Source organism: Fundulus heteroclitus, unplaced genomic scaffold (genome assembly GCF_011125445.2).
Source record: "Fundulus heteroclitus isolate FHET01 unplaced genomic scaffold, MU-UCD_Fhet_4.1 scaffold_113, whole genome shotgun sequence".
In the NCBI taxonomy this organism is placed as follows: domain Eukaryota; kingdom Metazoa; phylum Chordata; class Actinopteri; order Cyprinodontiformes; family Fundulidae; genus Fundulus; species Fundulus heteroclitus.
The window spans coordinates 171396-184664 of NW_023396526.1; positions in this window are offsets into that span (position 1 = coordinate 171396).

Below are 13269 nucleotides of genomic sequence, written 5' to 3' on the forward strand. Positions count from 1 at the left end.
ATTACATGTGTGGAAAATTGTTTTAAATGAAACAGACGATACAATGTGATGTTGTCCTTGTTTTTAATTATAATAAATACAAATTCAATTCAATTGTTTATTTATAAAGTGCCAATTCACAACACATGTCATCTCAAGGCTCTTCACATAGACAAACATTTCAAATCATACACGAAGATTGGTTAAAAAATATTTTATTTTATTTCTTTCAGGTTTTTTTTTCAAGGCCAGATACCAAGGTCCCTTTTCATAGTTTATCTGTTTATTGTACCACCTTCCTTTTTATGTGCTTGGCCAGTTTTGCTATCGACAGTATGCATTCCAAACCTAAAACTGCTTTTAAAATGTGTTTGTGTAACTGTGTTCATATTGCTGTAAATAGCCAATTCATAGGGCCAGTTCATATGATGCTGACTATGATAATCACTGCCAGTCTTTAATAGCTAGATAAGAGTGAGTCTGATTGAACAGCATGGAGTGTAGATACTCATTATTAATGCATAAAATGTGTTTGTATAACAGGGAATATATTGTGATTTTTAATTCCTTCCTTTTCACGTTTAATCATTCACTAGTGGTCTATATAGAGTGGAACTGCAATCCGTTTTTCTGAATTCCTTGTTATTGTAGCCCCACAGCTCCTCTTTTAACTCTCTTTTTCACCTCTTCTGTGGAGGAGCAGATCGTCTTGGAGCGGTCTCTTTAAATGCAAAGGAGGCACTTCACACCCGCCCCCTTCCAAGTGGCAAAGCATTTCACTCACCCTGCTTGGCAATTTTTTGTGGTATGCTGGGAGACGGTGTAATGAATTGTGTGGGTAAATACACCAAACAACCACAAATGTTCAACTTCAGCATCCTTGAGCTTGGACAACAAAATCGCTGTGAGAAATAACAAATGGTGGATTAGCGAAAATTGGTAAACTGGAAGTCCATGACCTTGTTTAGCAGTTCTGCAGCAAATACTGTGGTGTAATTGTTCAAAAAAATGTAATAGAGAACAGACAAAACTGAATTGCTTTAACAATATGACCCAAAGAGAATAGAAGGATATCCATGCCACAACAAAATGTTTTTAAGGAGTAAAAGAGTGGATTTTTTTGCATGATATGTCTTTTTTTAAATTATGCAAACAGAGTAAGTTTTCTTTTTTTGTGTTAATATAAAACCTTCTGTAAACTACTACCAAATGCTAACATGATGCTCTTTTGCAGTGTGGAGTACTTGTGTGACAAACCATCTGCACTGGCTCAACACCATTCAGGTGCATTATTCATGTCTTTTTTTTTTTTTTTACTGCAAATCTGTAAAAGCTGCGCGAGTGTTACGATACTCAAGCTGAGTGTGACGAGCCATGTGCACTGACCCGACACTGATATGTTCGCATTTAGGAAATACATGTGCCTGATCAGACAGAAGGTCCTTGTCTTCCTGAAAGCAACATATTGTAGATTCTATTTGGATCTGCCAGTCATAGAGAGGTAAAGCTTGACCTGGTTACTGAAATGTGTTTCGTTCTACCAATTCCCACTCTCGATCATAGGAAAATGTCTCTTTTTTTGTTGAAGATAAAAAAAAATAATTAAAACAAAATGGCATGCATTTGTCTGCCGAAGCTTTGTTTGCGTTCCAAGAACCAAACAGTTTTGTTGAGGCACCTCTGTTTGGTTACTCTGACTCACCGAAAAACAGTGCAAGCTGAACCAGAATGTGTTAATTTAACTTTGACTACCAAAGCACACTGATTTAACATTCTACTTAAAAAGATGGAAGAGTATCAACTGAAGTTAGAGATGAGCAGAGATTTATCTGTAGTCATGGTGCTCTTTGATGTGAAAACATACCAGATTATGCAATTTTTTTTTTTTGTCACAAAGCTCATCTGCCATCATTATGTTATTTTAATTAATCAGTGCTTGGACACAGAGCTGCTTTATTAAATCAAAATCAGCATAAGTCTCATATTTCCCATGAGGACAGACACATACTTCAGATTTTTTTTTTCTCCATAAGTAGAGTGCTGCTGCTACCTCCCTTATCTGTTCTGTGAGATGTGAGCAGAATCTCTAATCAGACTCTTTCTTCTCTGTTCACAGGTTTAAAGCCACAGAACAGCTGAAAGTGTTTTACAGGTTCTTATCAGCATCAGCCTCTGCAGCAGGGATAATACCCCATCTCTCATATCCGAGTCAGTCCATAACCCAACAAACGTGTGTAAGGTGGCTCCATGCAAAAGTTTGACCTTCCCTGGTGAAGAGATGGAGATTCAGACAAAATGTTAAATAACTTCATGGAGAATTACGGTAAGTTTTATTTTTTGTACACTGATAAGTGTAATTAAGAGCATCTATGGTAGATAGGTTCCTATCAATATGCCCACATTTCCAGTGCATTATCTAAAATTAATTGAGGTACAGATATATTGTTTTTAGTACTTAGAGAATAGGTTAGTACTAATCAAGGCTTTTAGTGGTTGTTTGGCAAGAAAGTGAAACATTTGTTGAAATGTGTTAATGCACATTAAAAAAAAGTTGAAACTTTGAAGGTAACAGAATATAATAAACACACTATAATACATATTACACAAGTAATATTTATACTGAATTTGATAATGTTTCTCACCTACAATCTCTAGTGAATACAACTGTCACCAAGCGGATCGTTTATTTTAATATGTGCTGGTATGTAGTGAGGAACTGAGTTCAACTTTCACCAACTTATTGTGATAAGGAGCCTGGAGCTTCCTGTCAGTTCTACCATTGCTCTCCAACACAGAACCGAGGTGATTTATGGGGAAAGGGATTTGATATTCCCCTTAATCTTCTTTACTTTCTGAATATTTTTGAGGTGGCTGGCATCACATATGATCAATGGAAAGTGTTACATTAAAGATTGATTGGCTCAACTTACACTCTAACTGTCCTGCAGAGTGAATACTGAAAGAGGAACGGAGGAAGGAGGCACATAGGGGAGGAGTTGATCATTTCAAATAAGATCAGTGGGAATATTAGTTTCTCTGAATTAGTGCTCAGCTCAGAAAGAGCTGTCTATGAAGTCGGTTATCGTAAATCCAGATAGGTCACAGACAGAAAATCAACAGAAATACTTAGATTAAAATGGACTTACATTACCACAGATCTATGCACAATTAATAATTAAATAATAATTAAAAGAGAGATTTTAGCTTCAGCTCCTTTCTTGATAAGTCCAACAAAGAGTAGATTTATGAGTAATATTTTTCCAACCACTCTGCATGTTTTAGGCCTTTTTTTGGACAATATCTGTACAACACAACCAAATATCTTATCTATTTATCTTCATTTTCCAAACAAAGGCAGGTCCTTACAAAATAAACACAACCTAGATTTACAAGTCTCAAAGGCAGCAGAAACTAATGTGTAGACCTAGCGAACGATACATGGAATTTTACTCAAACCTAAGCAAAAACAGAAACACTTGAATTATTTGTCTTTTGTGTTGATTCATAGCCAGTGCAAACTTTCTTTTTGTATAATTTACCCACAGTGTAGAGAGGGTCCAGTGATCTCTAAAACAGGCATAAACTGGTGTGTGACTAAGCTTGTAAAGCTTTAGAAAGATGTTTTCCCATCTTGACAACAACTGTTCAAACTATACAATATTATAAACAGACTTTGTTAAAATTGTCCAGCCAGGCCTCTTTGTAGATTTCTTATTAAACACATGGGGTCAATAAACTAATTTGATGAGTTTCCACTGGAACAAGTTAAATCACATAAAACGTTTAGCCGGGAATCCTTGTCTCATGAAAACAGAGGTGATCATATTAGGAAACAAAAGGCTTCACCTGGTATTTTACGGATTGTGCTTGAGAGTACATGTTCATTGAATTCATTGGTACCTTACAATTGTGAGGCTAGCAAGGGTAAGTTAAATATCTAAAAACATTTTATTTGTTTGCCCTGGATAATCTGGAGGAGACTGTTAAGGCTCTCAGTATCATATTTCTGTCACAGCTAAAATGAACCTGCAGAAAATTGCCTGTCACGGATAAAAAGATCCCAAGTCAAAACCTTGGAGAAAAGTGGCCTGTGGTTCTTCATACAGATAGTGCATGTGTATATCTGAAGCTCATAAAAACGTCTAATAATGGCAATTTTAGATGTAACATTTTAACAATGCCATGTGAAATAATTTGTGGTAAACAGAAAAATCTAACCTAATAGAACATCCGAAAGTGAGAATAAAATTAGCTAAAGCTCGTCTACTCCTTTTCAGCCATCTTTGTTAGTAAAACCAAATTGAAAGGGGTAAGCTCGGGCTGTTTAAAGAGTAAGTCCACCTGCTCACATGAGGTAAACTAATTACATTTCCTATTTAAATTTCAGTTATTACACTGGCACAACTATAACTCTTATTACAGTAGCACAACTATATAATATTTTACCATATACTATTATTAAACAGACCAATGACATCTTTGAAAAGATAAAACTGGAGTAAAACTAAAATGTGAAAAAAATGCACAGCTGTAGAAACTTCTGATGTAGCCAGCACCACCATTTTCAAACATCTGCTGTCTTTTCAGCTCATTCTCAATCGAGTTTGCAGTAATTTCTTTTCAAACTAAAAACAATTTAGTTAATTAAGCCTGCTGTGATGGCCCTTCCCATCTGCTCTCCAAGTCTGTTTCCTATCCACTGCAAGATTCTGAGAACTTAAGGTGAATGCCGACTTTCTAACAACAAATGTTTAATTTACAAAAAAATGTTTATGAGCTCTGGCAGTAAACTACATAAATTAATCATATTTATGTTAAACAGCAAACATAGAACATCTTCATTTCCAATTTAGTATACAAACTCTGATGACATTTCAATTGGGTGATGCTCTGCAAGTACAGAATATTGTAACATTTTTTCACCCCATTGTTGCAGATCCCCCTCAAACCACTTGCAGCAAAAACACACATGCAGGCCATTAATGCCTGTTGAGACACATAATGATCCTACTGGAAGCCACACCATCTAGTGGTTGGAGTCCTGGACAATTATGTCTAATTTAGCTCATTTGCATTCTTTTTTTAACCAACATTTGTCCTGTAATTGAATTAAGGGGTTAGTGGCGTAACTTGTCATATAAATGCCAAGCCCTCTATGGCTATTAATTAGTTTATTCTAATTTTAACTGCACGAGACTACAACTGACAGATTTAACATCATCGGGACGTGGAATGTATTTATTTTACTAGTGTAAAGGAAAGTCAGAGTGAATCAATTCTGCATATGACAGCAGAGTCTAAGAAGTAAGCAAAGGCTTTGGGGCATTTTAATTGGCTTAAGTTCACAGGAATATCTGTGACAACCATGTTAGATGTTCAAGTATTCTCTTAGGACATCGTACTGAAATTGGCTGAAAAGAAGAAAAGCTAAGATCCTGTGGGACCCCAGACGTTCTGGCAGCTCCTGACCAAACAATTAGCTTAAATGCAAGCTGGCAAAGAGCAGAAGAAAGTAGCTGTAAAGAATATAGGAAGAGGCCTGTTTGTATCGATAAGAAAATCCCAGCTGGTGGAAAGAAAGTGGAATAGGCATAATGAGGAATCTTCTTTTTCTACATAAAAGTGTATTCATCTCAGTTGGATTGTTTATTAAAACATGTCAGAGAAAAAAAAATAGCTTAGCTAATAACCGAGTAAGCAGGTAATAATAATGAAAGCCAATAACCAACAACGTCATGTTTGAAATTGAGCAGGAAGAAATTAAAAACATTTAAATCCAACCCCTATGATTTTGAAATTGCCCCAGCTCAGCCCTTATATTTATATTTATTTTTCTAAATATAACTACATGTCTTCTTCATTTATGAACCTATAGGTTCAGACATATGTGCACATGCAAAACCACACATACAACGGACTGAAAAAGTTTTAGCTTTTAAGAAACCCTTATTATGAAGTCATTTAAAGCCGCAATATCTATAATTTCCGACTGGGTCCTAAAATTCCTCAAAATGTATTTTATTACCATGTCCTGGAGTCCTTCAGGATCTTTACTAATTCTTTTTGGGAGTAAAACAGTGTCAGTTTTGGTGCTCTGATCTTTAAATTATTTTACAGTTGTTCTAAGAAACTTGTAACTCTGTGCTGACAAAGAACACTGTAGACACCAGAGTGTAGCTGTTACAAAGGCTCTGTGTGAGCAGGTGAACAGTTTGTGTGCATGTGTGCATCAAAGCAGCTGTCACTACAGGCAGACAGACTAGTTAGCAGACCAACCTCCCACAGAGGAGGAAGATGAAAAACAGAATGTACGACCATTACACTGATGATGGTTCACATATTTTCACTTATATGTGGTGTGGCATTCAATGGCATTAACGTGAATGAATATTTTTTTTTTATCCAGGCATTCATGTGAAGCTCTTTTATAAAACTGAAAAACAAACATATATTTAATGAGGTAATTATGGAAGAAATACAGTCTCTTCAAAATCTGGCTTCTTTATATTGAATTTAGAACACTGATTTTTTTAGACACTGAATTCATAACACTAAATTCTTATCTGTGAAATTATGAATGTGATTTATTTATTTTTTTTTAACTTAAAGCCCCAGTGTGTAAGATTTTCACACTGGTGCACCATCTAGTGGTGCTCTGACTGAATTGCAAACGACCTCACCATTAGGCGCACGCAAAACATTTGTCTTTTAATAACCACACATTTTACATGCTCTTTAATTTCATAGTAAATAAGACCACATCTATCCAATAACCTTTACTCAAATTAATACTTTACATTAAAATCTGATTGGACTTAATAATTAAAATTCGCTAACTAAACATTGTCTAATGTTTTTGTATTTAAAATAAAAATTTTGTGGAGAGGGAAAAAAACACATTCAACAACAATTGTGAAAGTATTTTTTTTTTCATTTGACAATTTCGGCCCACGAGCTAAAACGTTTGGACACCCCTCATGTAAACATGTCTACCATGTATTAGCTACTGCTAATAGCCAATATCTATGGCTATTATGTGAAATGGTTTCGGCGCCGCTACCAAGTCATCTTGTTTTTTTATAAAATTGTTCCTTGGGCTCGTTTCTGAATGTACGTATTTGTATTTGGGCACTTAAAAACTGACAATAAACACGAGTAAAGAACAGGCCTGCTGATATCCCTCCGCCTCTCCCTGTACACACATACTAGAGGGGGAGGAACCACCGAGCCATCTTGTCCTGCTGGAAGGACAGAGTAGTTGCTGTTCTACACTGCCCTGTTTCTAACATAGCACCAAAAATAGACTGCTATATTGAATTAACTTATCTGCTGTCCAACAGAAAGCCTACATCTTCCGCATCTGTTTGAAATCCCCGCTCCCTCATTAATTATATCCACCTGACATAGCTGCACCGATAGAGACTCCGTTTTCTCCGGTTATCACTTCTTTTTCTCTTCTTGGTTACTTTTGCTTCCCTGTTGCTGGGCAAATATTATTAATGGTCCTCCATTTCAACAGAAAACAGCAAATACAATGATCTACGGTCGCCTTTGCCTGTTTCATACTCCTCCTCCAGTGACAGCATGTCATCATATAAAAGACGGATTGGGAAAAAGTGTATGGCTGACAAGTCTGTCCCATTTCGGCTACTGAAATCAGAAATAGCAAAGCAACATGAAGTCTCTCAGTAGATGCACTGACACCTATGTATTTATAAAGTCCTAATTCAAAGTTATGAGAACATTTTAATTTTTGATGTGATGTTGTTAGACTTTGCGAGAATATGTATTTATTTAGGTATTTTTTCAAAATTAAAAGCTAAATGACACACTGTTCATTCAAAATTCACCTGTAAAAAATGTGCCTGCAACGATTCCACAGCTGAAATGTGCCTGCATATATGTTGACCTTCTGGTGAACTCAAGCCAAAGAAAATCGGCTTTAATTTAATTCCCCCTGGGATAAATAAAGTATTTTTGGATTGAATTGAATTAGATCATATCGACCAACTTCTAGCCTATGAAATTACGCTAATTTGACTGTATGACACATCGGTTGGGTTCCACACTTGGTCAACACATTTGCAAGTGAATTTCAGCTATTGAAACTTTGCGGGCAAATTTTTTTGACGTTTTTTTCTGGTGAATTTTTTGCAGGTCATTTTTCAGGTGAATTTTTCGCAGGTCAATTTCAAGTTAAAAAATTCCCATACATAATATTACAGGATAAAAAAAAACAGTGTTATGGATTCACTGTCTAAAAAATTCAGTGGTTGAAATTCAGTGTAAAAAAGGCAGTTTCTAATGAGATTGTGTTTCTTCCATAGGTAATTATTCTATTTAATAACAGAAAGAAAATGACCTCATCTCATATTACACAAAGATGCTGCACACACAGCTGTAGAAGGAGGAGCAATCGAGCTGTGAAAGTTGGCGAGTAAAAACAGACATAATGACTGAAGAAGCAGAATCCTCCACTGAATCCCAGATGTGATGAAGCGGAGTGACATCCACACTCGTTACCCTCTCAATGTTTTACACTATTCTACCAACAAGGAAGCACATCTACAAACAGCACGGTTCACTGTTTTCAGTAAACTGTTCATCCTCTAAGTCGACTCTGTTCATCATTTCGTTTTTCTTTCAGATCAATATAAGAAAAATCACACCTAGGGGAATTTGATTCACCTCGCAGCAATTGAATTGTAATGTTCAAGATCTGGAAGAGGTTTCACTAAGTTATAAAGCTGCGCTCTAAGGCTATTTTTCCATCAGCTCAAAACGAGCTGAATAAAACAAGAGATATGTGGGTGAGGGAAAAAGGGGTAAAAAGAGCTACAAAGTCGCAGCAAGCAGAGACTCAGAAAAAGAGAAGGCATCAACACCCTTAAACTCCACACACAAAAGATAAGATTGTTGAAAATAATTTCTTAGTGACTCATTTAGTTCTTGTCCAACTCTAAATAAATTATCCAACTGATTTTTTTTCTTCTGCCCTTGCTTTTTATTTTTCCCTTTTCCTCTGACCAGACTTTAACTATCTATCTTTTTCTCTAAACCTCCTAATCTGGCACATTAAACCATCCAGACTGCCTGCCATATCAAAGCCGGGTTGCAGTGAGTCCAGAACGCTTATTCAGTGCAGGCCCCTTTCCAGGCAGAGTGAACCAGTGGGATAAACAGGAAGCTAACTGATTTAACTCCTTGAGAGGAGTCACATCAGCTCTGTTTAGTACAGTAATTGTTGAATTAAAGGAAATCTGAGGTCAGACGGTGGAAATGAAATACAAAAAAGATGCAGTTCAAAATAAGAAATTGAGTTTCTCTTAGAAATATTGACATATATGTCTAACCTGTATGCACACATGTAAACAAAAACTACTGACTTTCTCGTCGTTAGAGAGAGTTCTAATGTTGTTATGCGAACCCCAGCACATATATATACTGTAGGAGACCTACCTTAAGCACAGACTTTTAGGTTAGTAAAATGGCAGTCATGTAATGTTTTTGTTAACATGTCTTCCCCTCAGACTTTTCTTAACCGCTTTTGCTACATGCAGCAGCTGCATTTTTGCTATTTTTATTGAACTTGCCCAATCAGAAACACTCTTTAGTTGTTCTCCTGGAGCTTCTCCCGACAAGTCTCTACAGGCTTGTTATTGTGTTCACCTCCAAAATCTCCTCTCAAACCATGTCTTCCCTTGAGATTCTTCCACAGACCTGGCTGATTAAACCCAATCACTGGTGGAATGTGCTTTGTGTGACAGCTGTCAGAACATGATATCGCCTCAAAAACACCCACCTCCACTGTGAAGAGAGTTAGAGAACATATATTATTCACCGTGTAGGTCAGGGTCTCACAATCCTGTGCTATATGCTGTTGTATACAAACTCAATCCAAATACTATCATGCTATGGGAATCAGCAATTTTTACTGACAATCAGACTCATTACTCTCTATTATGTATAGGAAACAGCATTTCAAGGAATATGTTTAAATTGGCAATTACAGTAAACTTCAGACAACTCGTTTTCTGTGGATAAATAACATTGTTTCCGTCAGCCTGAGAACTGGTGATCTACATTTCCATAGAGTATGCACATCCCCACACAATCTCTCTCTGTAAATAGAAAAAACATACATTATATAATTATAGTTAGAACATAGGCTGCTCAGTAACAAGTGAATGGACCCAAGTAAGTGAAAAATACAATTGAATGTAAACGACTGATTTGCATCAGACGTGGACAGCTTTGTCTTTTTGCTCAAAAACGGTCAGATCAGAAAACAGGTTGTCCCTCTACGCAATTCATACCCTCCAGTCAGGGCACCACACCTGCAAGCCAATAGCCAACCATCTCACAACCAACACCCCCTCCACTCCCACCCCCCCCTCCGATGCACCAGCTCTAAGTCGCGCTAGCTCCAGGAGGAAGGCAGAAGAGAGAGCGGACGGCAGCTCCCGATCAGCCTCCCTGTATCACCTCAAACATGAGGCAGTCACCGCAGAAGTCGCGCAGCGTGTCTATCCCATATTCAAGCTGATTTGTCGGAGGGTGGTCTAAAAATGCATGTAGGTTCCACTCACTACCAACACAGAAGAGTGGGGGAAGTTAATTTATAAGGACTTTACTGAAGATTGTTTCCTGGGGGGAGGAAATTCCAGTTGAGGTTTTTGAACAAACGGATTTAAAAAAAAACTTCTGTACCAACACGGAAGGTGGCAACCATAATGCTGTCATTACAAATGATGCCGTAAGTTTATTTAATTTCTAAATGCTGTCAAATGTATGAGAGGTGTGTTTATAACTGAAAAATCCGGTTGACTAACTGAAGCTAAACCGTTGTCAATGGCATGAGTTTCCTGTCACTGCCCGGGAGAACTAGCTCTCATCCGCAGTAAGCATGTTGGAGCCAGCTGCATAACGTCTCTGTGCCATGGGCATGTTAGCAGCGAATTCTCTGCTGTGATACCGCTGTAAAGAGCTGCATCCCAGCTGTATATTTGTTTGTCGCGGCAGAGAGCTCAGTATGGTATCTCAGTGGAGCTGGCTTCCAGCTGCATAACTGCTGCGGCAGCGAGGTCCCCTCTGCAACGCAATCTATGTGGCTTTGGATTTCGGTCCCACTGTGTTGAATTGAGCCACCAGGTTAAAGCCTTTGGTCTGCTTGGCCTCGCCTGTCCGGCATCCTGCAACACAAACATGTCCACTAGCCATAAAAACACGTTATTGATTTGTGTATTATGCTGAGAAGGGAGGCGTTGATGGAGAGGGAAATTGGTGTTTTTAATTCTCTTTTAAAAAAGCACTTTTATTTTCTGGCTTTTAGTACACTGTGATCTTGCCATGTGTGGCATTTTAAAATACTCTTGCTATGAACCTGGTTTTTAGCTTGTTTTGTATGTTTTGTATATGTTTAACTTGTTAACCTTTTCTGGTTTTAATGTACACTTTGGTCACTGATTGATTGATTGATTAATTGATTAATGTAGGTGGGGGGGGGGGGGTCTCCTTCCTCTTTCTGAAAATGTTTTGCTTTTCATTATTTTTATAGCCTGAAAGAGAAATATAGCAGTGGCAATCTAAAAATGACTACGAATTTCCTTTAGTAGATATTTATCTAAAATTACAAATTGTCTTTTTTTTCAAAAGCTCATGCAACATTTTTGGTTCTAAACAAGTTTTATTGAGCTGGATTGGGGGCAAAAATGATATTTTTGGATTTAAAAAGTTGCAGACCCTTGGTCTAGACTCACACCACGGTAGCCTTCCAACTCATCGTTGTCGGCACAAATGTTACTTGTTAAGTATTTTTGGATTGTAAGGCCTCATGTGTTTGGGCAACAAAGGTACCCTGCATAAATCAAACGGTAGTCATGTGGGCAACTATAGTGGCAGCATGCTTCTGTCTGCCAAACATGTGGTCCCTTAATACTCGTACCCCAGAGTAGCCAATTGTGTTTTCAGCTGTAACCCCTTTTCCAGTTTGCTATTGCTCTTGCAAAGTCTAACTGAATATATATAGAAAAAGAAAACCTCTGAGAGGGATGTATAATTCTCAGTAAAGGTTTTTCAACACACATGGTTTTTGTAGTTTTATTTTATATGCAAGCTGTCAACCCAGTTTATGAATTACTGAGGAGGTGGGGCCTTATGAATATAGCAGTGGAAAACCTGAAGGATGATTATTCTAATCTCTTCACCACACTTCATTTACCCTGTTAATTAACACGTAATCTCTAGACGGAAGGACCTCAGAACCTAATGCAACTTTTTCAGTGGTGGCGTCAAAGGCTGTGTCATCAAGGAACTAAATTAATATTTCTTTTTATACACCCTTAGAGAATATTGTGCATTATATGCACTGTGTGAGATATAGCTCTCCGTAAATTGAATATTTCCTTTGATTTATATGAATAGAATTTTTCAAATAAAACTAGTAAATGTACATAGCAGATGGAAAACAAATTGTTAGCATGTACATATTGACATATGTCAATAAATTTGTGCTTAGGTTCACAATAAATCCGGTTTAATAAACTAAAATACACATTTCAGAAATGTAGCTCAAGTTTAACTAGTTAAGTTTATTTATTCTTGCGGTATATTTTAAGTTTACTTTATTTTTTTATTTATTTTTTTGCAAGAGACTTGTTCAATGACTGATTCTTATAAAATTCCAAAACCTATTTAAAGATAAACACTGACTTAGACATTAAACAACAGTGAAACATGGCACTTTGTTCAGACTGTGTACATAGTATAGTATAAAAAGAAAATATTCCACATGTAGTGAAACTTCACACTCAGAAGTACCATGCCAGATTTGCATAACTACATGCACAAAAGACTTTGCATCAGACAATGATTTGTAAAAAATAAATAAAAATAAACAAAAAATCTACTTCGTTTACAAAGAACACTCATCAAATAACAATACATATAAATTAACTTGTTAAACACCATCACATAGCTGTCAAAGCTTAATTTTGGACACCTAAAAAGGTATAAGCGTCTTAAAAATGGTAACAGGTGAATTCAACTGTTTTTAACACAGTTCAAAGAAAAGGACAATTGGAGGCACAGCCCATAGCAAAGAACGAGGGAGAAGACCTGAGGTGAAGAGAGCACATGCAGAAATAAGAAGAGAAGCAACTATATCAAATGATTAACCTTGTCATAACAGATGGAGTCATACTGAAAGACAGCACTGATAATTATTTGCCTAGCATTCAGTAAACCTTTCTGAGCAAAATACATATTTGTAATATAACATAAGGTACAGAA